This window comes from Pseudophryne corroboree, chromosome 6, assembly GCF_028390025.1.
Source record: "Pseudophryne corroboree isolate aPseCor3 chromosome 6, aPseCor3.hap2, whole genome shotgun sequence".
NCBI lineage: Eukaryota > Metazoa > Chordata > Amphibia > Anura > Myobatrachidae > Pseudophryne > Pseudophryne corroboree.
In genome coordinates, this window is record NC_086449.1 from 75471505 (window position 1) to 75494507 (window position 23003).

Sequence of the window (23003 nt, forward strand, 5' to 3'; positions counted from 1 at the left end):
ACTTTGAGATTTTTCTCATTATCTTTGCTCTTTATGAAATATTCCAGCCTTTTTTAATGCATTCTCATGCAAATTGGAATTCTCTTGGAAAAAATTCCTTACAACTCTTGCTAACAGAGTGTGAGAGATGAAAAAGCACTTGGGAACAGAAAATACAATTTCCCTGAAGGCATCACCCAGGAATGTTTTGCCAGGTCTTGGACTCATTAAAATATAAATTCCCACAATCCACTGCTCCTTGCCAGAGACTGGATTTGTCTAGCCATGGCTGTAATGAGTTCTATGTAGCACATGGTGATTGCTCCATCCTAGTCTTTTTAACTTTGCGCAGTGGCATTATCATAGCCAATGAGGTCCAACCGAGGCGTGATTATTGCTAGTTGAAAACTTTACCCAATACCCCGCCATGATGACTTGCAATATAGTCAGCATTGGCAATTTTTGTTAGTCTCCCAGGAGACTATTAGTTCTTGTAAATGAGAGAGTTATTGAATCCAGTCTAGTTTAATTCCTACTCCTGTATGTGAAGAGCCACAAAGACTTTGTGTCTTCCAGTTGCTGATTTTGAAGATTGACTTTGAGATTTTTCTCATTATCTTTGCTCTTTATGAAATATTCCAGCCTTTTTTAATGCATTCTCATGCAAATTGGAATTCTCTTGGACAAAATTCCTTACAACTCTTGCTAAGAGAGTGTGAGAGATGAAAAAGCACTTGGGAACAGAAAATACAATTTCCCTGAAGGCATCACCCAGGAATGTTTTGCCAGGTCTTGGACTCATTAAAATATAAATTCCCACAATCCACTGCTCCTTGCCAGAGACTGAATTTGTCTAGCCATGGCTGTAATGAGTTCTATGTAGCACATGGTGATTGCTCCATCCTAGTCTTTTTAACTTTGCACAGTGGCATTATCATAGCCAATGAGGTCCAACCGAGGTGTGATTATTGCTAGTTGAAAACTTTACCCAATACCCCGCCATGATGACTTGCAATATAGTCAGCATTGGCAATTTTTTTTAGTCTCACAGGAGACTATTAGTTCTTGTAAATGAGAGAGTTATTGAATCCAGTCTAGTTTAATTCCTACTCCTGTATGTGAAGAGCCACAAAGACTTTGTGTCTTCCAGTTGCTGATTTTGAAGATTGACTTTGAGATTTTTCTCATTATCTTTGCTCTTTATGAAATATTCCAGCCTTTTTTAATGCATTCTCATGCAAATTGGAATTCTCTTGGACAAAATTCTTTACAACTCTTGCTAACAGAGTGTGAGAGATGAAAAAGCACTTGGGAACAGAAAATACAATTTCCCTGAAGGCATCACCCAGGAATGTTTTGCCAGGACTTGGACTCATTAAAATATAAATTCCCACAATCCACTGCTCCTTGCCAGAGACTGGATTTGTCTAGCCATGGCTGTAATGAGTTCTATGTAGCACATGGTGATTGCTCCATCCTAGTCTTTTTAACTTTGCGCAGTGGCATTATCATAGCCAATGAGGTCCAACCGAGGCGTGATTATTGCTAGTTGAAAACTTTACCCAATACCCCGCCATGATGACTTGCAATATAGTCAGCATTGGCAATTTTTGTTAGTCTCCCAGGAGACTATTAGTTCTTGTAAATGAGAGAGTTATTGAATCCAGTCTAGTTTAATTCCTACTCCTGTATGTGAAGAGCCACAAAGACTTTGTGTCTTCCAGTTGCTGATTTTGAAGATTGACTTTGAGATTTTTCTCATTATCTTTGCTCTTTATGAAATATTCCAGCCTTTTTTAATGCATTCTCATGCAAATTGGAATTCTCTTGGACAAAATTCCTTACAACTCTTGCTAAGAGAGTGTGAGAGATGAAAAAGCACTTGGGAACAGAAAATACAATTTCCCTGAAGGCATCACCCAGGAATGTTTTGCCAGGTCTTGGACTCATTAAAATATAAATTCCCACAATCCACTGCTCCTTGCCAGAGACTGAATTTGTCTAGCCATGGCTGTAATGAGTTCTATGTAGCACATGGTGATTGCTCCATCCTAGTCTTTTTAACTTTGCACAGTGGCATTATCATAGCCAATGAGGTCCAACCGAGGTGTGATTATTGCTAGTTGAAAACTTTACCCAATACCCCGCCATGATGACTTGCAATATAGTCAGCATTGGCAATTTTTTTTAGTCTCACAGGAGACTATTAGTTCTTGTAAATGAGAGAGTTATTGAATCCAGTCTAGTTTAATTCCTACTCCTGTATGTGAAGAGCCACAAAGACTTTGTGTCTTCCAGTTGCTGATTTTGAAGATTGACTTTGAGATTTTTCTCATTATCTTTGCTCTTTATGAAATATTCCAGCCTTTTTTAATGCATTCTCATGCAAATTGGAATTCTCTTGGACAAAATTCTTTACAACTCTTGCTAACAGAGTGTGAGAGATGAAAAAGCACTTGGGAACAGAAAATACAATTTCCCTGAAGGCATCACCCAGGAATGTTTTGCCAGGACTTGGACTCATTAAAATATAAATTCCCACAATCCACTGCTCCTTGCCAGAGACTGGATTTGTCTAGCCATGGCTGTAATGAGTTCTATGTAGCACATGGTGATTGCTCCATCCTAGTCTTTTTAACTTTGCGCAGTGGCATTATCATAGCCAATGAGGTCCAACCGAGGCGTGATTATTGCTAGTTGAAAACTTTACCCAATACCCCGCCATGATGACTTGCAATATAGTCAGCATTGGCAATTTTTGTTAGTCTCCCAGGAGACTATTAGTTCTTGTAAATGAGAGAGTTATTGAATCCAGTCTAGTTTAATTCCTACTCCTGTATGTGAAGAGCCACAAAGACTTTGTGTCTTCCAGTTGCTGATTTTGAAGATTGACTTTGAGATTTTTCTCATTATCTTTGCTCTTTATGAAATATTCCAGCCTTTTTTAATGCATTCTCATGCAAATTGGAATTCTCTTGGACAAAATTCCTTACAACTCTTGCTAACAGAGTGTGAGAGATGAAAAAGCACTTGGGAACAGAAAATACAATTTCCCTGAAGGCAACACCCAGGAATGTTTTGCCAGGACTTGGACTCATTAAAATATAAATTCCCACAATCCACTGCTCCTTGCCAGAGACTGGATTTGTCTAGCCATGGCTGTAATGAGTTCTATGTAGCACATGGTGATTGCTCCATCCTAGTCTTTTTAACTTTGCGCAATGGCATTATCATAGCCAATGAGGTCCAACTGAGGCGTGATTATTGCTAGTTGAAAACTTTACCCAATACCCCGCCATGATGACTTGCAATATAGTCAGCATTGGCAATTTTTGTTAGTCTCCCAGGAGACTATTAATTCTTGTAAATGAGAGAGTTATTGAATCCAGTCTAGTTTAATTCCTACTCCTGTATGTGAAGAGCCACAAAGACTTTGTGTCTTCCAGTTGCTGATTTTGAAGATTGACTTTGAGATTTTTCTCATTATCTTTGCTCTTTATGAAATATTCCAGCCTTTTTTAATGCATTCTCATGCAAATTGGAATTCTCTTGGACAAAATTCCTTACAACTCTTGCTAACAGAGTGTGAGAGATGAAAAAGCACTTGGGAACAGAAAATACAATTTCCCTGAAGGCATCACCCAGGAATGTTTTGCCAGGACTTGGACTCATTAAAATATAAATTCCCACAATCCACTGCTCCTTGCCAGAGACTGGATTTGTCTAGCCATGGCTGTAATGAGTTCTATGTAGCACATGGTGATTGCTCCATCCTAGTCTTTTTAACTTTGCGCAGTGGCATTATCATAGCCAATGAGGTCCAACCGAGGCGTGATTGTTGCTAGTTGAAAACTTTACCCAATACCCCGCCATGATGACTTGCAATATAGTCAGCATTGGCAATTTTTGTTAGTCTCCCAGGAGACTATTAGTTCTTGTAAATGAGAGAGTTATTAAATCCAGTCTAGTTTAATTCCTACTCCTGTATGTGAAGAGCCACAAAGACTTTGTGTCTTCCAGTTGCTGATTTTGAAGATTGACTTTGAGATTTTTCTTATTATCTTTGCTCTTTATGAAATATTCCAGCCTTTTTTAATGCATTCTCATGCAAATTGAAATTCACTTGGACAAAATTCCTTACAACTCTTGCTAACAGAGTGTGAGAGATGAAAAAGCACTTGGGAACAGAAAATACAATTTCCCTGAAGGCATCACCCAGGAATGTTTTGCCAGGTCTTGGACTCATTAAAATATAAATTCCCACAATCCACTGCTCCTTGCCAGAGACTGGATTTGTCTAGCCATGGCTGTAATGAGTTCTATGTAGCACATGGTGATTGCTCCATCCTAGTCTTTTTAACTTTGCGCAGTGGCATTATCATAGCCAATGAGGTCCAACCGAGGCGTGATTATTGCTAGTTGAAAACTTTACCCAATACCCCGCCATGATGACTTGCAATATAGTCAGCATTGGCAATTTTTGTTAGTCTCCCAGGAGACTAATAGTTCTTGTAAATGAGAGAGTTATTGAATCCAGTCTAGTTTAATTCCTACTCCTGTATGTGAAGAGCCACAAAGACTTTGAGTCTTCCAGTTGCTGATTTTGAAGATTGACTTTGAGATTTTTCTCATTATCTTTGCTCTTTATGAAATATTCCAGCCTTTTTTAATGCATTCTCATGCAAATTGGAATTCTCTTGGAAAAAATTCCTTACAACTCTTGCTAACAGAGTGTGAGAGATGAAAAAGCACTTGGGAACAGAAAATACAATTTCCCTGAAGGCATCACCCAGGAATGTTTTGCCAGGTCTTGGACTCATTAAAATATAAATTCCCACAATCCACTGCTCCTTGCCAGAGACTGGATTTGTCTAGCCATGGCTGTAATGAGTTCTATGTAGCACATGGTGATTGCTCCATCCTAGTCTTTTTAACTTTGCGCAGTGGCATTATCATAGCCAATGAGGTCCAACCGAGGCGTGATTATTGCTAGTTGAAAACTTTACCCAATACCCCGCCATGATGACTTGCAATATAGTCAGCATTGGCAATTTTTGTTAGTCTCCCAGGAGACTATTAGTTCTTGTAAATGAGAGAGTTATTGAATCCAGTCTAGTTTAATTCCTACTCCTGTATGTGAAGAGCCACAAAGACTTTGTGTCTTCCAGTTGCTGATTTTGAAGATTGACTTTGAGATTTTTCTCATTATCTTTGCTCTTTATGAAATATTCCAGCCTTTTTTAATGCATTCTCATGCCAATTGGAATTCTCTTGGACAAAATTCCTTACAACTCTTGCTAAGAGAGTGTGAGAGATGAAAAAGCACTTGGGAACAGAAAATACAATTTCCCTGAAGGCATCACCCAGGAATGTTTTGCCAGGTCTTGGACTCATTAAAATATAAATTCCCACAATCCACTGCTCCTTGCCAGAGACTGGATTTGTCTAGCCATGGCTGTAATGAGTTCTATGTAGCACATGGTGATTGCTCCATCCTAGTCTTTTTAACTTTGCACAGTGGCATTATCATAGCCAATGAGGTCCAACCGAGGTGTGATTATTGCTAGTTGAAAACTTTACCCAATACCCCGCCATGATGACTTGCAATATAGTCAGCATTGGCAATTTTTTTTAGTCTCACAGGAGACTATTAGTTTTTGTAAATGAGAGAGTTATTGAATCCAGTCTAGTTTAATTCCTACTCCTGTATGTGAAGAGCCACAAAGACTTTGTGTCTTCCAGTTGCTGATTTTGAAGATTGACTTTGAGATTTTTCTCATTATCTTTGCTCTTTATGAAATATTCCAGCCTTTTTTAATGCATTCTCATGCAAATTGGAATTCTCTTGGACAAAATTCTTTACAACTCTTGCTAACAGAGTGTGAGAGATGAAAAAGCACTTGGGAACAGAAAATACAATTTCCCTGAAGGCATCACCCAGGAATGTTTTGCCAGGACTTGGACTCATTAAAATATAAATTCCCACAATCCACTGCTCCTTGCCAGAGACTGGATTTGTCTAGCCATGGCTGTAATGAGTTCTATGTAGCACATGGTGATTGCTCCATCCTAGTCTTTTTAACTTTGCGCAGTGGCATTATCATAGCCAATGAGGTCCAACCGAGGCGTGATTATTGCTAGTTGAAAACTTTACCCAATACCCCGCCATGATGACTTGCAATATAGTCAGCATTGGCAATTTTTGTTAGTCTCCCAGGAGACTATTAGTTCTTGTAAATGAGAGAGTTATTGAATCCAGTCTAGTTTAATTCCTACTCCTGTATGTGAAGAGCCACAAAGACTTTGTGTCTTCCAGTTGCTGATTTTGAAGATTGACTTTGAGATTTTTCTCATTATCTTTGCTCTTTATGAAATATTCCAGCCTTTTTTAATGCATTCTCATGCAAATTGGAATTCTCTTGGACAAAATTCCTTACAACTCTTGCTAACAGAGTGTGAGAGATGAAAAAGCACTTGGGAACAGAAAATACAATTTCCCTGAAGGCATCACCCAGGAATGTTTTGCCAGGACTTGGACTCATTAAAATATAAATTCCCACAATCCACTGCTCCTTGCCAGAGACTGGATTTGTCTAGCCATGGCTGTAATGAGTTCTATGTAGCACATGGTGATTGCTCCATCCTAGTCTTTTTCACTTTGCGCAGTGGTATTATCATAGCCAATGAGGTCCAACCGAGGCGTGATTATTGCTAGTTGAAAACTTTACCCAATACCCCGCCATGATGACTTGCAATATAGTCAGCATTGGCAATTTTTGTTAGTCTCCCAGGAGACTATTAGTTCTTGTAAATGAGAGAGTTATTAAATCCAGTCTAGTTTAATTCCTACTCCTGTATTTGAAGAGCCACAAAGACTTTGTGTCTTCCAGTTGCTGATTTTGAAGATTGACTTTGAGATTTTTCTCATTATCTTTGCTCTTTATGAAATATTCCAGCCTTTTTTAATGCATTCTCATGCAAATTGGAATTCTCTTGGACAAAATTCTTTACAACTCTTGCTAACAGAGTGTGAGAGATGAAAAAGCACTTGGGAACAGAAAATACAATTTCCCTGAAGGCATCACCCAGGAATGTTTTGCCAGGACTTGGACTCATTAAAATATAAATTCCCACAATCCACTGCTCCTTGCCAGAGACTGGATTTGTCTAGCCATGGCTGTAATGAGTTCTATGTAGCACATGGTGATTGCTCCATCCTAGTCTTTTTAACTTTGCGCAGTGGCATTATCATAGCCAATGAGGTCCAACCGAGGCGTGATTATTGCTAGTTGAAAACTTTACCCAATACCCCGCCATGATGACTTGCAATATAGTCAGCATTGGCAATTTTTGTTAGTCTCCCAGGAGACTATTAGTTCTTGTAAATGAGAGAGTTATTGAATCCAGTCTAGTTTAATTCCTACTCCTGTATGTGAAGAGCCACAAAGACTTTGTGTCTTCCAGTTGCTGATTTTGAAGATTGACTTTGAGATTTTTCTCATTATCTTTGCTCTTTATGAAATATTCCAGCCTTTTTTAATGCATTCTCATGCAAATTGGAATTCTCTTGGACAAAATTCCTTACAACTCTTGCTAACAGAGTGTGAGAGATGAAAAAGCACTTGGGAACAGAAAATACAATTTCCCTGAAGGCAACACCCAGGAATGTTTTGCCAGGACTTGGACTCATTAAAATATAAATTCCCACAATCCACTGCTCCTTGCCAGAGACTGGATTTGTCTAGCCATGGCTGTAATGAGTTCTATGTAGCACATGGTGATTGCTCCATCCTAGTCTTTTTAACTTTGCGCAATGGCATTATCATAGCCAATGAGGTCCAACTGAGGCGTGATTATTGCTAGTTGAAAACTTTACCCAATACCCCGCCATGATGACTTGCAATATAGTCAGCATTGGCAATTTTTGTTAGTCTCCCAGGAGACTATTAATTCTTGTAAATGAGAGAGTTATTGAATCCAGTCTAGTTTAATTCCTACTCCTGTATGTGAAGAGCCACAAAGACTTTGTGTCTTCCAGTTGCTGATTTTGAAGATTGACTTTGAGATTTTTCTCATTATCTTTGCTCTTTATGAAATATTCCAGCCTTTTTTAATGCATTCTCATGCAAATTGGAATTCTCTTGGACAAAATTCCTTACAACTCTTGCTAACAGAGTGTGAGAGATGAAAAAGCACTTGGGAACAGAAAATACAATTTCCCTGAAGGCATCACCCAGGAATGTTTTGCCAGGACTTGGACTCATTAAAATATAAATTCCCACAATCCACTGCTCCTTGCCAGAGACTGGATTTGTCTAGCCATGGCTGTAATGAGTTCTATGTAGCACATGGTGATTGCTCCATCCTAGTCTTTTTAACTTTGCGCAGTGGCATTATCATAGCCAATGAGGTCCAACCGAGGCGTGATTGTTGCTAGTTGAAAACTTTACCCAATACCCCGCCATGATGACTTGCAATATAGTCAGCATTGGCAATTTTTGTTAGTCTCCCAGGAGACTATTAGTTCTTGTAAATGAGAGAGTTATTAAATCCAGTCTAGTTTAATTCCTACTCCTGTATGTGAAGAGCCACAAAGACTTTGTGTCTTCCAGTTGCTGATTTTGAAGATTGACTTTGAGATTTTTCTTATTATCTTTGCTCTTTATGAAATATTCCAGCCTTTTTTAATGCATTCTCATGCAAATTGAAATTCACTTGGACAAAATTCCTTACAACTCTTGCTAACAGAGTGTGAGAGATGAAAAAGCACTTGGGAACAGAAAATACAATTTCCCTGAAGGCATCACCCAGGAATGTTTTGCCAGGTCTTGGACTCATTAAAATATAAATTCCCACAATCCACTGCTCCTTGCCAGAGACTGGATTTGTCTAGCCATGGCTGTAATGAGTTCTATGTAGCACATGGTGATTGCTCCATCCTAGTCTTTTTAACTTTGCGCAGTGGCATTATCATAGCCAATGAGGTCCAACCGAGGCGTGATTATTGCTAGTTGAAAACTTTACCCAATACCCCGCCATGATGACTTGCAATATAGTCAGCATTGGCAATTTTTGTTAGTCTCCCAGGAGACTAATAGTTCTTGTAAATGAGAGAGTTATTGAATCCAGTCTAGTTTAATTCCTACTCCTGTATGTGAAGAGCCACAAAGACTTTGAGTCTTCCAGTTGCTGATTTTGAAGATTGACTTTGAGATTTTTCTCATTATCTTTGCTCTTTATGAAATATTCCAGCCTTTTTTAATGCATTCTCATGCAAATTGGAATTCTCTTGGAAAAAATTCCTTACAACTCTTGCTAACAGAGTGTGAGAGATGAAAAAGCACTTGGGAACAGAAAATACAATTTCCCTGAAGGCATCACCCAGGAATGTTTTGCCAGGTCTTGGACTCATTAAAATATAAATTCCCACAATCCACTGCTCCTTGCCAGAGACTGGATTTGTCTAGCCATGGCTGTAATGAGTTCTATGTAGCACATGGTGATTGCTCCATCCTAGTCTTTTTAACTTTGCGCAGTGGCATTATCATAGCCAATGAGGTCCAACCGAGGCGTGATTATTGCTAGTTGAAAACTTTACCCAATACCCCGCCATGATGACTTGCAATATAGTCAGCATTGGCAATTTTTGTTAGTCTCCCAGGAGACTATTAGTTCTTGTAAATGAGAGAGTTATTGAATCCAGTCTAGTTTAATTCCTACTCCTGTATGTGAAGAGCCACAAAGACTTTGTGTCTTCCAGTTGCTGATTTTGAAGATTGACTTTGAGATTTTTCTCATTATCTTTGCTCTTTATGAAATATTCCAGCCTTTTTTAATGCATTCTCATGCAAATTGGAATTCTCTTGGACAAAATTCCTTACAACTCTTGCTAAGAGAGTGTGAGAGATGAAAAAGCACTTGGGAACAGAAAATACAATTTCCCTGAAGGCATCACCCAGGAATGTTTTGCCAGGTCTTGGACTCATTAAAATATAAATTCCCACAATCCACTGCTCCTTGCCAGAGACTGGATTTGTCTAGCCATGGCTGTAATGAGTTCTATGTAGCACATGGTGATTGCTCCATCCTAGTCTTTTTAACTTTGCACAGTGGCATTATCATAGCCAATGAGGTCCAACCGAGGTGTGATTATTGCTAGTTGAAAACTTTACCCAATACCCCGCCATGATGACTTGCAATATAGTCAGCATTGGCAATTTTTTTTAGTCTCACAGGAGACTATTAGTTTTTGTAAATGAGAGAGTTATTGAATCCAGTCTAGTTTAATTCCTACTCCTGTATGTGAAGAGCCACAAAGACTTTGTGTCTTCCAGTTGCTGATTTTGAAGATTGACTTTGAGATTTTTCTCATTATCTTTGCTCTTTATGAAATATTCCAGCCTTTTTTAATGCATTCTCATGCAAATTGGAATTCTCTTGGACAAAATTCTTTACAACTCTTGCTAACAGAGTGTGAGAGATGAAAAAGCACTTGGGAACAGAAAATACAATTTCCCTGAAGGCATCACCCAGGAATGTTTTGCCAGGACTTGGACTCATTAAAATATAAATTCCCACAATCCACTGCTCCTTGCCAGAGACTGGATTTGTCTAGCCATGGCTGTAATGAGTTCTATGTAGCACATGGTGATTGCTCCATCCTAGTCTTTTTAACTTTGCGCAGTGGCATTATCATAGCCAATGAGGTCCAACCGAGGCGTGATTATTGCTAGTTGAAAACTTTACCCAATACCCTGCCATGATGACTTGCAATATAGTCAGCATTGGCAATTTTTGTTAGTCTCCCAGGAGACTATTAGTTCTTGTAAATGAGAGAGTTATTGAATCCAGTCTAGTTTAATTCCTACTCCTGTATGTGAAGAGCCACAAAGACTTTGTGTCTTCCAGTTGCTGATTTTGAAGATTGACTTTGAGATTTTTCTCATTATCTTTGCTCTTTATGAAATATTCCAGCCTTTTTTAATGCATTCTCATGCAAATTGGAATTCTCTTGGACAAAATTCCTTACAACTCTTGCTAACAGAGTGTGAGAGATGAAAAAGCACTTGGGAACAGAAAATACAATTTCCCTGAAGGCATCACCCAGGAATGTTTTGCCAGGACTTGGACTCATTAAAATATAAATTCCCACAATCCACTGCTCCTTGCCAGAGACTGGATTTGTCTAGCCATGGCTGTAATGAGTTCTATGTAGCACATGGTGATTGCTCCATCCTAGTCTTTTTCACTTTGCGCAGTGGTATTATCATAGCCAATGAGGTCCAACCGAGGCGTGATTATTGCTAGTTGAAAACTTTACCCAATACCCCGCCATGATGACTTGCAATATAGTCAGCATTGGCAATTTTTGTTAGTCTCCCAGGAGACTATTAGTTCTTGTAAATGAGAGAGTTATTAAATCCAGTCTAGTTTAATTCCTACTCCTGTATTTGAAGAGCCACAAAGACTTTGTGTCTTCCAGTTGCTGATTTTGAAGATTGACTTTGAGATTTTTCTCATTATCTTTGCTCTTTATGAAATATTCCAGCCTTTTTTAATGCATTCTCATGCAAATTGGAATTCTCTTGGACAAAATTCCTTACAACTCTTGCTAACAGAGTGTGAGAGATGAAAAAGCACTTGGGAACAGAAAATACAATTTCCCTGAAGGCATCACCCAGGAATGTTTTGCCAGGACTTGGACTCATTAAAATATAAATTCCCACAATCCACTGCTCCTTGCCAGAGACTGGATTTGTCTAGCCATGGCTGTAATGAGTTCTATGTAGCACATGGTGATTGCTCCATCCTAGTCTTTTTCACTTTGCGCAGTGGTATTATCATAGCCAATGAGGTCCAACTGAGGCGTGATTATTGCTAGTTGAAAACTTTACCCAATACCCCGCCATGATGACTTGCAATATAGTCAGCATTGGCAATTTTTGTTAGTCTCCCAGGAGACTATTAGTTCTTGTAAATGAGAGAGTTATTAAATCCAGTCTAGTTTAATTCCTACTCCTGTATTTGAAGAGCCACAAAGACTTTGTGTCTTCCAGTTGCTGATTTTGAAGATTGACTTTGAGATTTTTCTCATTATCTTTGCTCTTTATGAAATATTCCAGCCTTTTTTAATGCATTCTCATGCAAATTGGAATTTTCTTGGACAAAATTCCTTACAACTCTTGCTAACAGAGTGTGAGAGATGAAAAAGCACTTGGGAACAGAAAATACAATTTCCCTGAAGGCATCACCCAGGAATGTTTTGCCAGGACTTGGACTCATTAAAATATAAATTCCCACAATCCACTGCTCCTTGCCAGAGACTGGATTTGTCTAGCCATGGCTGTAATGAGTTCTATGTAGCACATGGTGATTGCTCCATCCTAGTCTTTTTAACTTTGCGCAGTGGCATTATCATAGCCAATGAGGTCCAACCGAGGCGTGATTATTGCTAGTTGAAAACTTTACCCAATACCCCGCCATGATGACTTGCAATATAGTCAGCATTGGCAATTTTTGTTAGTCTCCCAGGAGACTATTAGTTCTTGTAAATGAGAGAGTTATTAAATCCAGTCTAGTTTAATTCCTACTCCTGTATGTGAAGAGCCACAAAGACTTTGTGTCTTGCAGTTGCTGATTTTGAAGATTGACTTTGAGATTTTTCTCATTATCTTTGCTCTTTATGAAATATTCCAGCCTTTTTTAATGCATTCTCATGCAAATTGAAATTCACTTGGACAAAATTCCTTACAACTCTTGCTAACAGAGTGTGAGAGATGAAAAAGCACTTGGGAACAGAAAATACAATTTCCCTGAAGGCATCACCCAGGAATGTTTTGCCAGGTCTTGGACTCATTAAAATATAAATTCCCACAATCCACTGCTCCTTGCCAGAGACTGGATTTGTCTAGCCATGGCTGTAATGAGTTCTATGTAGCACATGGTGATTTCTCCATCCTAGTCTTTTTAACTTTGCGCAGTGGCATTATCATAGCCAATGAGGTCCAACTGAGGCGTGATTATTGCTAGTTGAAAACTTTACCCAATACCCCGCCATGATGACTTGCAATATAGTCAGCATTGGCAATTTTTGTTAGTCTCCCAGGAGACTATTAGTTCTTGTAAATGAGAGAGTTATTGAATCCAGTCTAGTTTAATTCCTACTCCTGTATGTGAAGAGCCACAAAGACTTTGTGTCTTCCAGTTGCTGATTTTGAAGATTGACTTTGAGATTTTTCTCATTATCTTTGCTCTTTATGAAATATTCCAGCCTTTTTTAATGCATTCTCATGCAAATTGAAATTCACTTGGACAAAATTCCTTACAACTCTTGCTAACAGAGTGTGAGAGATGAAAAAGCACTTGGGAACAGAAAATACAATTTCCCTGAAGGCATCACCCAGGAATGTTTTGCCAGGTCTTGGACTCATTAAAATATAAATTCCCACAATCCACTGCTCCTTGCCAGAGACTGGATTTGTCTAGCCATGGCTGTAATGAGTTCTATGTAGCACATGGTGATTGCTCCATCCTAGTCTTTTTAACTTTGCGCAGTGGCATTATCATAGCCAATGAGGTCCAACCGAGGCGTGATTATTGCTAGTTGAAAACTTTACCCAATACCCCGCCATGATGACTTGCAATATAGTCAGCATTGGCAATTTTTGTTAGTCTCCCAGGAGACTATTAGTTCTTGTAAATGAGAGAGTTATTGAATCCAGTCTAGTTTAATTCCTACTCCTGTATGTGAAGAGCCACAAAGACTTTGTGTCTTCCAGTTGCTGATTTTGAAGATTGACTTTGAGATTTTTCTCATTATCTTTGCTCTTTATGAAATATTCCAGCCTTTTTTAATGCATTCTCATGCAAATTGGAATTCTCTTGGACAAAATTCCTTACAACTCTTGCTAACAGAGTGTGAGAGATGAAAAAGCACTTGGGAACAGAAAATACAATTTCCCTGAAGGCATCACCCAGGAATGTTTTGCCAGGTCTTGGACTCATTAAAATATAAATTCCCACAATCCACTGCTCCTTGCCAGAGACTGGATTTGTCTAGCCATGGCTGTAATGAGTTCTATGTAGCACATGGTGATTGCTCCATCCTAGTCTTTTTAACTTTGCGCAGTGGCATTATCATAGCCAATGAGGTCCAACCGAGGCGTGATTATTGCTAGTTGAAAACTTTACCCAATACCCCGCCATGATGACTTGCAATATAGTCAGCATTGGCAATTTTTGTTAGTCTCCCAGGAGACTATTAGTTCTTGTAAATGAGAGAGTTATTGAATCCAGTCTAGTTTAATTCCTACTCCTGTATGTGAAGAGCCACAAAGACTTTGTGTCTTCCAGTTGCTGATTTTGAAGATTGACTTTGAGATTTTTCTCATTATCTTTGCTGTTTATGAAATATTCCAGCCTTTTTTAATGCATTCTCATGCAAATTGGAATTCTCTTGGACAAAATTCCTTACAACTCTTGCTAAGAGAGAGTGAGAGATGAAAAAGCACTTGGGAACAGAAAATACAATTTCCCTGAAGGCATCACCCAGGAATGTTTTGCCAGGTCTTGGACTCATTAAAATATAAATTCCCACAATCCACTGCTCCTTGCCAGAGACTGGATTTGTCTAGCCATGGCTGTAATGAGTTCTATGTAGCACATGGTGATTGCTCCATCCTAGTCTTTTTAACTTTGCGCAGTGGCATTATCATAGCCAATGAGGTCCAACTGAGGCGTGATTATTGCTAGTTGAAAACTTTACCCAATACCCTGCCATGATGACTTGCAATATAGTCAGCATTGGCAATTTTTGTTAGTCTCCCAGGAGACTATTAGTTCTTGTAAATGAGAGAGTTATTGAATCCAGTCTAGTTTAATTCCTACTCCTGTATGTGAAGAGCCACAAAGACTTTGTGTCTTCCAGTTGCTGATTTTGAAGATTGACTTTGAGATTTTTCTCATTATCTTTGCTCTTTATGAAATATTCCAGCCTTTTTTAATGCATTCTCATGCAAATTGAAATTCACTTGGACAAAATTCCTTACAACTCTTGCTAACAGAGTGTGAGAGATGAAAAAGCACTTGGGAACAGAAAATACAATTTCCCGGAAGGCATCACCCAGGAATGTTTTGCCAGGTCTTGGACTCATTAAAATATAAATTCCCACAATCCACTGCTCCTTGCCAGAGACTGGATTTGTCTAGCCATGGCTGTAATGAGTTCTATGTAGCACATGGTGATTGCTCCATCCTAGTCTTTTTAACTTTGCGCAGTGGCATTATCATAGTCAATGAGGTCCAACTGAGGCGTGATTATTGCTAGTTGAAAACTTTACCCAATACCCCGCCATGATGACTTGCAATATAGTCAGCATTGGCAATTTTTGTTAGTCTCCCAGGAGACTATTAGTTCTTGTAAATGAGAGAGTTATTAAATCCAGTCTAGTTTAATTCCTGCTCCTGTATGTGAAGAGCCATGAAGACTTTGTGTCTTCCAGTTGCTGATTTTGAAGATTGACTTTGAGATTTTTCTCATTATCTTTGCTCTTTATGAAATATTCCAGCCTTTTTTAATGCATTCTCATGCAAATTGGAATTCTCTTGGACAAAATTCCTTACAACTCTTGCTAACAGAGTGTGAGAGATGAAAAAGCACTTGGGAACAGAAAATACAATTTCCCTGAAGGCATCACCCAGGAATGTTTTGCCAGGTCTTGGACTCATTAAAATATAAATTCCCACAATCCACTGCTCCTTGCCAGAGACTGGATTTGTCTAGCCATGGCTGTAATGAGTTCTATGTAGCACATGGTGATTGCTCCATCCTAGTCTTTTTAACTTTGCGCAGTGGCATTATCATAGCCAATGAGGTCCAACCGAGGCGTGATTATTGCTAGTTGAAAACTTTACCCAATACCCCGCCATGATGACTTGCAATATAGTCAGCATTGGCAATTTTTGTTAGTCTCCCAGGAGACTATTAGTTCTTGTAAATGAGAGAGTTATTGAATCCAGTCTAGTTTAATTCCTACTCCTGTATGTGAAGAGCCACAAAGACTTTGTGTCTTCCAGTTGCTGATTTTGAAGATTGACTTTGAGATTTTTCTCATTATCTTTGCTCTTTATGAAATATTCCAGCCTTTTTTAATGCATTCTCATGCAAATTGGAATTCTCTTGGACAAAATTCCTTACAACTCTTGCTAACAGAGTGTGAGAGATGAAAAAGCACTTGGGAACAGAAAATACAATTTCCCTGAAGGCATCAGCCAGGAATGTTTTGCCAGGACTTGGACTCATTAAAATATAAATTCCCACAATCCACTGCTCCTTGCCAGAGACTGGATTTGTCTAGCCATGGCTGTAATGAGTTCTATGTAGCACATGGTGATTGCTCCATCCTAGTCTTTTTCACTTTGCGCAGTGGCATTATCATAGCCAATGAGGTCCAACCGAGGCGTGATTATTGCTAGTTGAAAACTTTACCCAATACCCCGCCATGATGACTTGCAATATAGTCAGCATTGGCAATTTTTGTTAGTCTCCCAGGAGACTATTAGTTCTTGTAAATGAGAGAGTTATTAAATCCAGTCTAGTTTAATTCCTACTCCTGTATGTGAAGAGCCACAAAGACTTTGTGTCTTCCAGTTGCTGATTTTGAAGATTGACTTTGAGATTTTTCTCATTATCTTTGCTCTTTATGAAATATTCCAGCCTTTTTTAATGCATTCTCATGCAAATTGAAATTCACTTGGACAAAATTCCTTACAACTCTTGCTAACAGAGTGTGAGAGATGAAAAAGCACTTGGGAACAGAAAATACAATTTCCCTGAAGGCATCACCCAGGAATGTTTTGCCAGGTCTTGGACTCATTAAAATATAAATTCCCACAATCCACTGCTCCTTGCCAGAGACTGGATTTGTCTAGCCATGGCTGTAATGAGTTCTATGTAGCACATGGTGATTGCTCCATCCTAGTCTTTTTAACTTTGCGCAGTGGCATTATCATAGCCAATGAGGTCCAACCGAGGCGTGATTATTGCTAGTTGAAAACTTTACTCAATACCCCGCCATGATGACTTGCAATATAGTCAGCATTGGCAATTTTTGTTAGTCTCCCAGGAGACTATTAGTTCTTGTAAATGAGAGAGTTATTGAGTCCAGTCTAGTTTAATTCCTACTCCTGTATGTGAAGAGCCATAAAGACTTTGTGTCTTCCAGTTGCTGATTTTGAAGATTGACTTTGAGATTTTTCTCATTATCTTTGCTCTTTATGAAATATTCCAGCCTTTTTTAATGCATTCTCATGCAAATTGGAATTCTCTTGGACAAAATTCCTTACAACTCTTGCTAACAGAGTGTGAGAGATGAAAAAGCACTTGGGAACAGAAAATACAATTTCCCTGAAGGCATCACCCAGGAATGTTTTGCCAGGACTTGGACTCATTAAAATATAAATTCCCACAATCCACTGCTCCTTGCCAGAGACTGGATTTGTCTAGCCATGGCTGTAATGAGTTCTATGTAGCACATGGTGATTGCTCCATCCTAGTCTTTTTAACTTTGCGCAGTGGCATTATCATAACCAATGAGGTCCAACCGAGGCGTGATTATTGCTAGTTGAAAACTTTACCCAATACCCCGCCATGATGACTTGCAATATAGTCAGCATTGGCAATTTTTGTTAGTCTCCCAGGAGACTATTAGTTCTTGTAAATGAGAGAGTTATTAAATCCAGTCTAGTTTAATTCCTACTCCTGTATGTGAAGAGCCACAAAGACTTTGTGTCTTCCAGTTGCTGATTTTGAAGATTGACTTTGAGATTTTTCTCATTATCTTTGCTCTTTATGAAATATTCCAGCCTTTTTTAATGCATTCTCATGCAAATTGAAATTCACTTGGACAAAATTCCTTACAACTCTTGCTAACAGAGTGTGAGAGATGAAAAAGCACTTGGGAACAGAAAATACAATTTCCCTGAAGGCATCACCCAGGAATGTTTTGCCAGGTCTTGGACTCATTAAAATATAAATTCCCACAATCCACTGCTCCTTGCCAGAGACTGGATTTGTCTAGCCATGGCTGTAATGAGTTCTATGTAGCACATGGTGATTGCTCCATCCTAGTCTTTTTAACTTTGCGCAGTGGCATTATCATAGCCAATGAGGTCCAACCGAGGCGTGATTATTGCTAGTTGAAAACTTTACCCAATACCCCGCCATGATGACTTGCAATATAGTCAGCATTGGTAATTTTTGTTAGTCTCCCAGAAGACTATTAGTTCTTGTAAATGAGAGAGTTATTGAATCCAGTCTAGTTTAATTCCTACTCCTGTATTTGAAGAGCCACAAAGACTTTGTGTCTTCCAGTTGCTGATTTTGAAGATTGACTGAGATTTTTCTCATTATCTTTGCTCTTTATGAAATATTCCAGCCTTTTTTAATGCATTCTCATGCAAATTGGAATTCTCTTGGACAAAATTCCTTACAACTCTTGCTAACAGAGTGTGAGAGATGAAAAAGCACTTGGGAACAGAAAATACAATTTCCCTGAAGGCATCACCCAGGAATGTTTTGCCAGGACTTGGACTCATTAAAATATAAATTCCCACAATCCACTGCTCCTTGCCAGAGACTGGATTTGTCTAGCCATGGCTGTAATGAGTTCTATGTAGCACATGGTGATTGCTCCATCCTAGTCTTTTTAACTTTGCGCAGTGGCATTATCATAACCAATGAGGTCCAACCGAGGCGTGATTATTGCTAGTTGAAAACTTTACCCAATACCCCGCCATGATGACTTGCAATATAGTCAGCATTGGCAATTTTTGTTAGTCTCCCAGGAGACTATTAGTTCTTGTACATGAGAGAGTTATTAAATCCAGTCTAGTTTAATTCCTACTCCTGTATGTGAAGAGCCACAAAGACTTTGTGTCTTCCAGTTGCTGATTTTGAAGATTGACTTTGAGATTTTTCTCATTATCTTTGCTCTTTATGAAATATTCCAGCCTTTTTTAATGCATTCTCATGCAAATTGGAATTCTCTTGGACAAAATTCCTTACAACTCTTGCTAACAGAGTGTGAGAGATGAAAAAGCACTTGGGAACAGAAAATACAATTTCCCTGAAGGCATCACCCAGGAATGTTTTGCCAGGACTTGGACTCATTAAAATATAAATTCCCACAATCCACTGCTCCTTGCCAGAGACTGGATTTGTCTAGCCATGGCTGTAATGAGTTCTATGTAGCACATGGTGATTGCTCCATCCTAGTCTTTTTCACTTTGCGCAGTGGCATTATCATAGCCAATGAAGTCCAACCGAGGCGTGATTATTGCTAGTTGAAAACTTTACCCAATACACTGCCATGATGACTTGCAATATAGTCAGCATTGGCAATTTTTGTTAGTCTCCCAGGAGAATATTAGTTCTTGTAAATGAGAGAGTTATTAAATCTAGTCTAGTTTAATTCCTACTCCTGTATTTGAAGAGCCACAAAGACTTTGTGTCTTCCAGTTGCTGATTTTGAAGATTGACTTTGAGATTTTTCTCATTATCTTTGCTCTTTATGAAATATTCCAGCCTTTTTTAATGCATTCTCATGCAAATTGGAATTCTCTTGGACAAAATTCCTTACAACTCTTGCTAACAGAGTGTGAGAGATGAAAAAGCACTTGGGAAGAGAAAATACAATTTCCCTGAAGGCATCACCCAGGAATGTTTTGCCAGGACTTGGACTCATTAAAATATAAATTCCCACAATCCACTGCTCCTTGCCAGAGACTGGATTTGTCTAGCCATGGCTGTAATGAGTTCTATGTAGCACATGGTGATTGCTCCATCCTAGTCTTTTTAACTTTGCGCAGTGGCATTATCATAGCCAATGAGGTCCAACCGAGGCGTGATTGTTGCTAGTTGAAAACTTTACTCAATACCCCGCCATGATGACTTGCAATATAGTCAGCATTGGTAATTTTTGTTAGTCTCCCAGAAGACTATTAGTTCTTGTAAATGAGAGAGTTATTGAATCCAGTCTAGTTTAATTCCTACTCCTGTATGTGAAGAGCCACAAAGACTTTGTGTCTTCCAGTTGCTGATTTTGAAGATTGACTGAGATTTTTCTCATTATCTTTGCTCTTTATGAAATATTCCAGCCTTTTTTAATGCATTCTCATGCAAATTGGAATTCTCTTGGACAAAATTCCTTACAACTCTTGCTAACAGAGTGTGAGAGATGAAAAAGCACTTGGGAACAGAAAATACAATTTCCCTGAAGGCATCACCCAGGAATGTTTTGCCAGGACTTGGACTCATTAAAATATAAATTCCCACAATCCACTGCTCCTTGCCAGAGACTGGATTTGTCTAGCCATGGCTGTAATGAGTTCTATGTAGCACATGGTGATTGCTCCATCCTAGTCTTTTTAACTTTGCGCAGTGGCATTATCATAGCCAATGAGGTCCAACCGAGGCGTGATTATTGCTAGTTGAAAACTTTACCCAATACCCCGCCATGATGACTTGCAATATAGTCAGCATTGGCAATTTTTGTTAGTCTCCCAGGAGACTATTAGTTCTTGTAAATGAGAGAGTTATTAAATCCAGTCTAGTTTAATTCCTACTCCTGTATGTGAAGAGCCACAAAGACTTTGTGTCTTCCAGTTGCTGATTTTGAAGATTGACTTTGAGATTTTTCTCATTATCTTTGCTCTTTATGAAATATTCCAGCCTTTTTTAATGCATTCTCATGCAAATTGGAATTCTCTTGGACAAAATTCCTTACAACTCTTGCTAACAGAGTGTGAGAGATGAAAAAGCACTTGGGAACAGAAAATACAATTTCCCTGAAGGCATCACCCAGGAATGTTTTGCCAGGACTTGGACTCATTAAAATATAAATTCCCACAATCCACTGCTCCTTGCCAGAGACTGGATTTGTCTAGCCATGGCTGTAATGAGTTCTATGTAGCACATGGTGATTGCTCCATCCTAGTCTTTTTAACTTTGCGCAGTGGCATTATCATAGCCAATGAGGTCCAACCGAGGCGTGATTATTGCTAGTTGAAAACTTTACCCAATACCCCACCATGATGACTTGCAATATAGTCAGCATTGGCAATTTTTGTTAGTCTCCCAGGAGACTATTAGTTCTTGTAAATGAGAGAGTTATTAAATCCAGTCTAGTTTAATTCCTACTCCTGTATGTGAAGAGCCACAAAGACTTTGTGTCTTCCAGTTGCTGATTTTGAAGATTGACTGAGATTTTTCTCATTATCTTTGCTCTTTATGAAATATTCCAGCCTTTTTTTAATGCATTCTCATGCAAATTGGAATTCTCTTGGACAAAATTCCTTACAACTCTTGCTAACAGAGTGTGAGAGATGAAAAAGCACTTGGGAACAGAAAATACAATTTCCCTGAAGGCATCACCCAAGAATGTTTTGCCAGGACTTGGACTCATTAAAATATAAATTCCCACAATCCACTGCTCCTTGCCAGAGACTGGATTTGTCTAGCCATGGCTGTAATGAGTTCTATGTAGCACATGGTGATTGCTCCATCCTAGTCTTTTTAACTTTGCGCAGTGGTATTATCATAGCCAATGAGGTCCAACTGAGGCGTGATTATTGCTAGTTGAAAACTTTACCCAATACCCCGCCATGATGACTTGCAATATAGTCAGCATTGGCAATTTTTGTTAGTCTCCCAGGAGACTATTAGTTCTTGTAAATGAGAGAGTTATTGAATCCAGTCTAGTTTAATTCCTACTCCTGTATGTGAAGAGCCACAAAGACTTTGTGTCTTCCAGTTGCTGATTTTGAAGATTGACTTTGAGATTTTTCTCATTATCTTTGCTCTTTATGAAATATTCCAGCCTTTTTTAATGCATTCTCATGCAAATTGGAATTCTCTTGGACAAAATTCCTTACAACTCTTGCTAACAGAGTGTGAGAGATGAAAAAGCACTTGGGAACAGAAAATACAATTTCCCTGAAGGCATCACCCAGGAATGTTTTGCCAGGACTTGGACTCATTAAAATATAAATTCCCACAATCCACTGCTCCTTGCCAGAGACTGGATTTGTCTAGCCATGGCTGTAATGAGTTCTATGTAGCACATGGTGATTGCTCCATCCTAGTCTTTTTAACTTTGCGCAGTGGCATTATCATAGCCAATGAGGTCCAACCAAGGCATGATTATTGCTAGTTGAAAACTTTACCCAATACCCCGCCATGATGACTTGCAATATAGTCAGCATTGGCAATTTTTGTTAGTCTCCCAGGAGACTATTAGTTCTTGTAAATGAGAGAGTTATTAAATCCAGTCTAGTTTAATTCCTACTCCTGTATGTGAAGAGCCACAAAGACTTTGTGTCTTCCAGTTGCTGATTTTGAAGATTGACTTTGAGATTTTTCTCATTATCTTTGCTCTTTATGAAATATTCCAGCCTTTTTTAATGCATTCTCATGCAAATTGGAATTCTCTTGGACAAAATTCCTTACAACTCTTGCTAACAGAGTGTGAGAGATGAAAAAGCACTTGGGAACAGAAAATACAATTTCCCTGAAGGCATCACCCAGGAATGTTTTGCCAGGTCTTGGACTCATTAAAATATAAATTCCCACAATCCACTGCTCCTTGCCAGAGACTGGATTTGTCTAGCCATGGCTGTAATGAGTTCTATGTAGCACATGGTGATTGCTCCATCCTAGTCTTTTTAACTTTGCGCAGTGGCATTATCATAGCCAATGAGGTCCAACCGAGGCGTGATTATTGCTAGTTGAAAACTTTACCCAATACCCCGCCATGATGACTTGCAATATAGTCAGCATTAGCAATTTTTGTTAGTCTCCCAGGAGACTATTAGTTCTTGTAAATGAGAGAGTTATTGTTTCCAGTCTAGTTTAATTCCTACTCCTGTATGTGAAGAGCCACAAAGACTTTGTGTCTTCCAGTTGCTGATTTTGAAGATTGACTTTGAAATTTTTCTCATTATCTTTGCTCTTTATGAAATATTCCAGC

General features: G+C 38.8%; 40 non-coding genes across 40 annotated transcripts; all 40 read left to right on the plus strand.

The window, feature by feature from the left end:
- The first annotated feature begins 319 nt into the window (after positions 1 to 319).
- Positions 320 to 460, plus strand: LOC134938285 (U4 spliceosomal RNA). The gene has a single exon (XR_010180864.1). It is a non-coding gene; the product is annotated as a U4 spliceosomal RNA (small nuclear RNA).
- A 433-nt stretch (positions 461 to 893) lies between these two features.
- Positions 894 to 1034, plus strand: LOC134938584 (U4 spliceosomal RNA). Its single transcript, XR_010181114.1, has one exon. It is a non-coding gene; the product is annotated as a U4 spliceosomal RNA (small nuclear RNA).
- Positions 1035 to 1467: 433 nt separating this feature from the next.
- LOC134938286 (U4 spliceosomal RNA) lies at positions 1468 to 1608 on the plus strand. Its single transcript, XR_010180865.1, has one exon. It is a non-coding gene; the product is annotated as a U4 spliceosomal RNA (small nuclear RNA).
- A 433-nt stretch (positions 1609 to 2041) lies between these two features.
- Positions 2042 to 2182, plus strand: LOC134938586 (U4 spliceosomal RNA). Its single transcript, XR_010181115.1, has one exon. It is a non-coding gene; the product is annotated as a U4 spliceosomal RNA (small nuclear RNA).
- A 433-nt stretch (positions 2183 to 2615) lies between these two features.
- LOC134938287 (U4 spliceosomal RNA) lies at positions 2616 to 2756 on the plus strand. Its single transcript, XR_010180866.1, has one exon. It is a non-coding gene; the product is annotated as a U4 spliceosomal RNA (small nuclear RNA).
- A 433-nt stretch (positions 2757 to 3189) lies between these two features.
- Positions 3190 to 3330, plus strand: LOC134938457 (U4 spliceosomal RNA). The gene has a single exon (XR_010181008.1). It is a non-coding gene; the product is annotated as a U4 spliceosomal RNA (small nuclear RNA).
- Positions 3331 to 3763: 433 nt separating this feature from the next.
- LOC134938373 (U4 spliceosomal RNA) lies at positions 3764 to 3904 on the plus strand. Its single transcript, XR_010180938.1, has one exon. It is a non-coding gene; the product is annotated as a U4 spliceosomal RNA (small nuclear RNA).
- A 433-nt stretch (positions 3905 to 4337) lies between these two features.
- Positions 4338 to 4478, plus strand: LOC134938290 (U4 spliceosomal RNA). Its single transcript, XR_010180867.1, has one exon. It is a non-coding gene; the product is annotated as a U4 spliceosomal RNA (small nuclear RNA).
- A 433-nt stretch (positions 4479 to 4911) lies between these two features.
- Positions 4912 to 5052, plus strand: LOC134938291 (U4 spliceosomal RNA). The gene has a single exon (XR_010180868.1). It is a non-coding gene; the product is annotated as a U4 spliceosomal RNA (small nuclear RNA).
- A 433-nt stretch (positions 5053 to 5485) lies between these two features.
- LOC134938587 (U4 spliceosomal RNA) lies at positions 5486 to 5626 on the plus strand. Its single transcript, XR_010181116.1, has one exon. It is a non-coding gene; the product is annotated as a U4 spliceosomal RNA (small nuclear RNA).
- Positions 5627 to 6059: 433 nt separating this feature from the next.
- LOC134938292 (U4 spliceosomal RNA) lies at positions 6060 to 6200 on the plus strand. The gene has a single exon (XR_010180869.1). It is a non-coding gene; the product is annotated as a U4 spliceosomal RNA (small nuclear RNA).
- Positions 6201 to 6633: 433 nt separating this feature from the next.
- Positions 6634 to 6774, plus strand: LOC134938454 (U4 spliceosomal RNA). Its single transcript, XR_010181005.1, has one exon. It is a non-coding gene; the product is annotated as a U4 spliceosomal RNA (small nuclear RNA).
- Positions 6775 to 7207: 433 nt separating this feature from the next.
- LOC134938293 (U4 spliceosomal RNA) lies at positions 7208 to 7348 on the plus strand. Its single transcript, XR_010180870.1, has one exon. It is a non-coding gene; the product is annotated as a U4 spliceosomal RNA (small nuclear RNA).
- Positions 7349 to 7781: 433 nt separating this feature from the next.
- Positions 7782 to 7922, plus strand: LOC134938458 (U4 spliceosomal RNA). The gene has a single exon (XR_010181009.1). It is a non-coding gene; the product is annotated as a U4 spliceosomal RNA (small nuclear RNA).
- Positions 7923 to 8355: 433 nt separating this feature from the next.
- LOC134938375 (U4 spliceosomal RNA) lies at positions 8356 to 8496 on the plus strand. Its single transcript, XR_010180939.1, has one exon. It is a non-coding gene; the product is annotated as a U4 spliceosomal RNA (small nuclear RNA).
- A 433-nt stretch (positions 8497 to 8929) lies between these two features.
- On the plus strand, positions 8930 to 9070 carry LOC134938295 (U4 spliceosomal RNA). The gene has a single exon (XR_010180871.1). It is a non-coding gene; the product is annotated as a U4 spliceosomal RNA (small nuclear RNA).
- Positions 9071 to 9503: 433 nt separating this feature from the next.
- LOC134938296 (U4 spliceosomal RNA) lies at positions 9504 to 9644 on the plus strand. The gene has a single exon (XR_010180872.1). It is a non-coding gene; the product is annotated as a U4 spliceosomal RNA (small nuclear RNA).
- Positions 9645 to 10077: 433 nt separating this feature from the next.
- Positions 10078 to 10218, plus strand: LOC134938588 (U4 spliceosomal RNA). The gene has a single exon (XR_010181117.1). It is a non-coding gene; the product is annotated as a U4 spliceosomal RNA (small nuclear RNA).
- Positions 10219 to 10651: 433 nt separating this feature from the next.
- On the plus strand, positions 10652 to 10792 carry LOC134938384 (U4 spliceosomal RNA). Its single transcript, XR_010180947.1, has one exon. It is a non-coding gene; the product is annotated as a U4 spliceosomal RNA (small nuclear RNA).
- Positions 10793 to 11225: 433 nt separating this feature from the next.
- LOC134938455 (U4 spliceosomal RNA) lies at positions 11226 to 11366 on the plus strand. The gene has a single exon (XR_010181006.1). It is a non-coding gene; the product is annotated as a U4 spliceosomal RNA (small nuclear RNA).
- Positions 11367 to 11799: 433 nt separating this feature from the next.
- On the plus strand, positions 11800 to 11940 carry LOC134938552 (U4 spliceosomal RNA). The gene has a single exon (XR_010181087.1). It is a non-coding gene; the product is annotated as a U4 spliceosomal RNA (small nuclear RNA).
- A 433-nt stretch (positions 11941 to 12373) lies between these two features.
- On the plus strand, positions 12374 to 12514 carry LOC134938297 (U4 spliceosomal RNA). The gene has a single exon (XR_010180873.1). It is a non-coding gene; the product is annotated as a U4 spliceosomal RNA (small nuclear RNA).
- Positions 12515 to 12947: 433 nt separating this feature from the next.
- Positions 12948 to 13088, plus strand: LOC134938403 (U4 spliceosomal RNA). Its single transcript, XR_010180962.1, has one exon. It is a non-coding gene; the product is annotated as a U4 spliceosomal RNA (small nuclear RNA).
- Positions 13089 to 13521: 433 nt separating this feature from the next.
- On the plus strand, positions 13522 to 13662 carry LOC134938298 (U4 spliceosomal RNA). Its single transcript, XR_010180874.1, has one exon. It is a non-coding gene; the product is annotated as a U4 spliceosomal RNA (small nuclear RNA).
- Positions 13663 to 14095: 433 nt separating this feature from the next.
- On the plus strand, positions 14096 to 14236 carry LOC134938299 (U4 spliceosomal RNA). Its single transcript, XR_010180875.1, has one exon. It is a non-coding gene; the product is annotated as a U4 spliceosomal RNA (small nuclear RNA).
- A 433-nt stretch (positions 14237 to 14669) lies between these two features.
- On the plus strand, positions 14670 to 14810 carry LOC134938499 (U4 spliceosomal RNA). Its single transcript, XR_010181043.1, has one exon. It is a non-coding gene; the product is annotated as a U4 spliceosomal RNA (small nuclear RNA).
- Positions 14811 to 15243: 433 nt separating this feature from the next.
- On the plus strand, positions 15244 to 15384 carry LOC134938500 (U4 spliceosomal RNA). The gene has a single exon (XR_010181044.1). It is a non-coding gene; the product is annotated as a U4 spliceosomal RNA (small nuclear RNA).
- A 433-nt stretch (positions 15385 to 15817) lies between these two features.
- On the plus strand, positions 15818 to 15958 carry LOC134938300 (U4 spliceosomal RNA). Its single transcript, XR_010180876.1, has one exon. It is a non-coding gene; the product is annotated as a U4 spliceosomal RNA (small nuclear RNA).
- Positions 15959 to 16391: 433 nt separating this feature from the next.
- Positions 16392 to 16532, plus strand: LOC134938419 (U4 spliceosomal RNA). The gene has a single exon (XR_010180975.1). It is a non-coding gene; the product is annotated as a U4 spliceosomal RNA (small nuclear RNA).
- A 433-nt stretch (positions 16533 to 16965) lies between these two features.
- On the plus strand, positions 16966 to 17106 carry LOC134938367 (U4 spliceosomal RNA). The gene has a single exon (XR_010180933.1). It is a non-coding gene; the product is annotated as a U4 spliceosomal RNA (small nuclear RNA).
- A 433-nt stretch (positions 17107 to 17539) lies between these two features.
- LOC134938476 (U4 spliceosomal RNA) lies at positions 17540 to 17680 on the plus strand. The gene has a single exon (XR_010181024.1). It is a non-coding gene; the product is annotated as a U4 spliceosomal RNA (small nuclear RNA).
- Positions 17681 to 18113: 433 nt separating this feature from the next.
- LOC134938528 (U4 spliceosomal RNA) lies at positions 18114 to 18254 on the plus strand. Its single transcript, XR_010181066.1, has one exon. It is a non-coding gene; the product is annotated as a U4 spliceosomal RNA (small nuclear RNA).
- Positions 18255 to 18685: 431 nt separating this feature from the next.
- On the plus strand, positions 18686 to 18826 carry LOC134938477 (U4 spliceosomal RNA). Its single transcript, XR_010181025.1, has one exon. It is a non-coding gene; the product is annotated as a U4 spliceosomal RNA (small nuclear RNA).
- A 433-nt stretch (positions 18827 to 19259) lies between these two features.
- On the plus strand, positions 19260 to 19400 carry LOC134938608 (U4 spliceosomal RNA). The gene has a single exon (XR_010181134.1). It is a non-coding gene; the product is annotated as a U4 spliceosomal RNA (small nuclear RNA).
- A 433-nt stretch (positions 19401 to 19833) lies between these two features.
- On the plus strand, positions 19834 to 19974 carry LOC134938575 (U4 spliceosomal RNA). Its single transcript, XR_010181106.1, has one exon. It is a non-coding gene; the product is annotated as a U4 spliceosomal RNA (small nuclear RNA).
- Positions 19975 to 20405: 431 nt separating this feature from the next.
- LOC134938302 (U4 spliceosomal RNA) lies at positions 20406 to 20546 on the plus strand. The gene has a single exon (XR_010180877.1). It is a non-coding gene; the product is annotated as a U4 spliceosomal RNA (small nuclear RNA).
- A 433-nt stretch (positions 20547 to 20979) lies between these two features.
- LOC134938461 (U4 spliceosomal RNA) lies at positions 20980 to 21120 on the plus strand. The gene has a single exon (XR_010181011.1). It is a non-coding gene; the product is annotated as a U4 spliceosomal RNA (small nuclear RNA).
- A 432-nt stretch (positions 21121 to 21552) lies between these two features.
- On the plus strand, positions 21553 to 21693 carry LOC134938451 (U4 spliceosomal RNA). The gene has a single exon (XR_010181001.1). It is a non-coding gene; the product is annotated as a U4 spliceosomal RNA (small nuclear RNA).
- A 433-nt stretch (positions 21694 to 22126) lies between these two features.
- LOC134938446 (U4 spliceosomal RNA) lies at positions 22127 to 22267 on the plus strand. The gene has a single exon (XR_010180998.1). It is a non-coding gene; the product is annotated as a U4 spliceosomal RNA (small nuclear RNA).
- A 433-nt stretch (positions 22268 to 22700) lies between these two features.
- Positions 22701 to 22841, plus strand: LOC134938484 (U4 spliceosomal RNA). Its single transcript, XR_010181031.1, has one exon. It is a non-coding gene; the product is annotated as a U4 spliceosomal RNA (small nuclear RNA).
- Positions 22842 to 23003: the final 162 nt, after the last annotated feature.